The sequence below is a fragment of the Mytilus trossulus genome, chromosome 2 (assembly GCF_036588685.1).
Source record: "Mytilus trossulus isolate FHL-02 chromosome 2, PNRI_Mtr1.1.1.hap1, whole genome shotgun sequence".
Classification (NCBI taxonomy): domain Eukaryota; kingdom Metazoa; phylum Mollusca; class Bivalvia; order Mytilida; family Mytilidae; genus Mytilus; species Mytilus trossulus.
The window spans coordinates 7,826,333-7,830,728 of NC_086374.1; positions in this window are offsets into that span (position 1 = coordinate 7,826,333).

Sequence of the window (4,396 nt, forward strand, 5' to 3'; positions counted from 1 at the left end):
AATATTTATCAACAAGGTCTTGGTACCTTCCGATGAACTTTTTTAGAAAAAGGACGAGACGTTCTTTGACATACCCCTGGTTCATCAACTTTCTACTCAGACACTGATGACGTTTTACAAAGTCTGAGTAGGAGCTGCAAGCTCTTGAATATCGAATAAGTTGGGAAATATATATCCCATATGCAGGTGAAGTTGGTATATTGCTACTAAGGTGGGGGAAATTTATAATTTCGAAATTAAAATCGTCTCGTTTGTCATAGATTCTGGTACTGAGATGACTGTGTAAGTCAAATTCGAGATATGAGTCTAAAAATGAGGCGGAGGAAGCCGTGTCTGTTGTTTCTTTAATCTCGAGTTCTGGAGGATATATTAATGGAACCCAATCAGAAAAGTTCGGATTGTTTAAGGAAAGAACATCATCAATATATCTGAAAGTGAAATTAAATAATCTGGCTTCTTTTATTCTCTTGTTTTTGACAAGTGTCTGGAGGAACTCCGATTCATATGAAAATAAGAAGAGGTCGGCAAGAAGAGGCGCACAGTTTGTTCCCATAGGAATGCCGACAACTTGTTGGAAAAGTCTACCTCCAAACTCAACAAATATGTTGTCGATAAGAAACTCCAGCATACTGACTACTTGTTCTTCTGTGTAGCATGATTTACCTTTTTGTTTGTCACTATTAACGAAATATGCTTTATGAAATCCCAAAGTAATAAATTTATAGCGTATGCTACCATTTTTATGTTGAAAGGCATTGTGGATAATTTCTTTTAGGCGATTTTTCAATTTTACATGGGGAATGGTGGTATACAGGGTTGAAAAATCAAAAGTTTTGATGGAACTTATTTCAGAAAGAGACCGAGATTTGAAATTGTCTAGAAGATCTTTAGAATTTTTAAGAATCCACATATGGTTAATACCACTACGCGAGTAAACAGTTTCACAGTATTTCTGAAGACCCTCTTTCACTGCGGACAGAATTTTAGTCAATCTAATAGACAATTCTTTAGTGGAACATGAAGATGAGCCAGCAATATACCGTTGTTTGTACGGAATTTTATGAAGCTTTGGTATCCAATACAAACAAGGTAAGTCCTCCGATTTGGTGTTCAATGTAATGTTTATTGAAGCCATGAAGGACTTATGATTTGCTAAAATCTCATCCTTGTCAAATGATATGTCTTTGTATGTGGGATTACCTGAGTGCTCCGTTATACCCAATTCTTTTACAAGACATTCGTAGTAATACGATTTACATACAAAGACAATATTATTTGAAGCTTTGTCCGCAGGAACAACAACATACTTATCATGAAGAGTTGATAGACATTTCATGACCTCTTTGTCTCTGAAAACGGACTTTGGTCGATCGTTCACACAGTTTTTCAACTTGTGAATGCGACGTTTTATCAGAGACCTGATAGTTTTAACCCATTCTGACAAAGTGTCCAGTTCAACTTCTTCTCGCTTAGCCCATGCTCTGGCGTAGTCCTCAATAGAATCCATAATTATTTTGAAGTTATGGTTCCAATTGATGTGTTGGGGTTCTCTAAACTTAGGACCATGAGAAATCACCTTTCGGAGATTTTCATGTTGAATTATATTTAGATCCCCAGTTATAACATGACCAGAGGGGCTGTAATTATAAGGCGAGTGGGAACAGTCACATGTCTGAGGGTTTTTAAGGTATTGTTCTAAGTCAAGGTTCTGCAATGCCTGTTTATAGTTAAATATTTTAGGTGCAATGGTTTTGGTGTAACTGTAGGATACAATAGGAACAGACTGATTTTGAAAATAAATAGGAATTTTAGATGTTACCTCCTTGTGATGTAGAACGTTGCAGATATTGATTGCATCGATTCCTCTATTGGCAAAATCAACAGGAGGGAATCTCCTCTTTTCTTCATGTAAAGGTTCAGATCTTACTGGTTTGAAAAGACGGAAAAGAGCTACATCACAAATAATACTGACTAGTCTGTATATTGCAGGAAATGTATTGGTGCCTCCTTTGTCAAGTGCATAATCTCTCAAACGTTTAAGAAAATTAACTGGCAGTGAAAAGAGAATAGTTCTTATGTAATGTAACCCTAGTGGATGATGAAGATGTGAAAGAAGGTCATCAAAGCTCCCAAATGGTGATCTATATTTGGAAGACTTTTTTACATTAGACCGATGGTAATGTTTTTGCCCATGACTACGTTGTTGTCGTAAGGTAGTTTTAAATAAACCCATTACATTAACATCACTGCAGGCAGGACTTGACAAATTTCCTACTCCTTTAATATTGTCATTGCAACCATATGGCATTGCAGTCCCTAACTCCCTTATCCAATAATTTTCTCTATCTTTGCGGAAGGGAGTACTTAGTACAGGGCTATTTGTGTGGTGATAAATTTTCTCAATGATGCGTACTTTCATAGATAAAGAAGGATCATGGTCCGGTTGATTAAAATGGTTATAAAGAACCCTAAATTGAGGATCTTTATTATCAGACCGGTGTTGATTCATTCTTTTACGCAAAGTTTGACGAGTTTCACCAACATAAAGAAGTCCACACAAAGTACATTCGATTCCGTACACGACATTGTCCGTGGAACAGTCCAGAGGCTCGAAAGATTTAGTATAATATGTTTTAGATGTTAAATTACTAGTAAAATCAGGAGTCGTGATTAACATATCACAAGTCTTACACGTACTCCTTTTTCCTTTTTTATGTTTACAAGAAGAAATGATAGGTGTTGATTCACTTGTAGCAGGTGTATTTAAACAGTCGAAAACATTGACGCAGCATGGCTTTAATTTATGAAAGGTATCTGAATTTTTGAAATAATAATTACCTTCTGGCTGAACATAAGTCAAATCAGGGGTATCCCGGAGGATATTCCGTGGAACACACAAATCAAATGCTACAGTGCAACCTGGTGTTAGTACCATGGTTATGATACACAGATAAATCTTCAACACAATTAAAATCATGCTAATACTGAAGCACTGTTTTATTGTGCCATTGAGTGCTGTGTCATTGAAGTCAACTTAAACTTTTTGGTCAACAACAAGATTAGAGTTTAGTCAGTTATAGCGATAACTAGATGTGTCAAAATGACATGAATGGTCCCATCTCAAAAAGTTGAAAATTTTGCAATTTCAACAACATATATATGTCGATTCAAACATGTTGGTAGTCTCTCATATAAAAAATCAGCTCAAAATATGTAGAAAAAAGTTATTAGTTAGTTCTGTTATTTTCAACAATTTTCAGTCTTAAACCCTGAATTTCGTCAAAAATCAGCAGAGCAGAACTACTTTTAAAACTGATCTGTAACTCATCATGGTAAACTGACATACCAAAAATCAGCCCAATATTTTAAGGAGTTTTGACAAAAAGTCTTTATAACTGTGATTTTCAAGACCAAAGCCTGTTATTTATGCCAAAATTATTGCAGCAAAATGGAACTTGAACCTGACCTGTAACTCATCATGGTAAACTCACATATCAAAATTAACCCAATATCTGAAGGAGTTTAGAAAAAAAAACAGAATAATGGCCAAGGGTAAAACTATATGGCACCGATAACTTTGTTGTGTTACAGGGCCATAAAAGCATGAAAAATGTCAAAATTTGTTGTAATTCTTTGAAAAGTTGACAAATTATGTCTCTTTTAGTACTTTTACCCAATTTTTTACTTTAATCAAGAGCACTTTAATCAAGACCTAAGTAAAATTAGTTGGTCAGATAAGGAAAATTCGAAAAGGAATGGCTATTATGGCATAACCAAAAAGCTCAAACACATCAAATCAATTCATAACTACTGTCATATTCCTGACTTGTTACATGCTTTTTCGTATGTAACAAATGGTGAATTGAACCTGGTTTTATAGCTAGCTAAACCTCTCACTTGTATAACAGTCACATCAAATTCTAAGATTTCATACTTGCCAGATGTGTATTAATGAATAACTGTTCCTTTCACCCTTTACCCATATTACTTGTGAACTTCAGAAATCTGTGGTTTAAGATTAAAATCAAGATACATTTTGGTTATTCCAATAAGCGAGTTAAATCTGTACCCTTATCTTATAGTTCAATTTGCAGCATAAATGTAGGCTTGCTGGTTACTACTGAACTAATTCTGAGGATTGAACAACCACTTGGTTGTTTAACCTTGGTTCTCCTAGCTATATCCCTTAAGGTAGTATACTCTTGGTAACTTTCTTATAAGACTTAGATAGAATCATGTCATGCTTACCATGTCAGAGGTTAAATAAACAGCATTGATGCTTGTGTAGTACAATACTGTTATCAAGCTTTTACTACACAAACTATAGGCATATCCTAGTTAATGTTTCATATATTCTGCGTATATTGGCTTTTAGAAGAATAACACAAAGTAAACA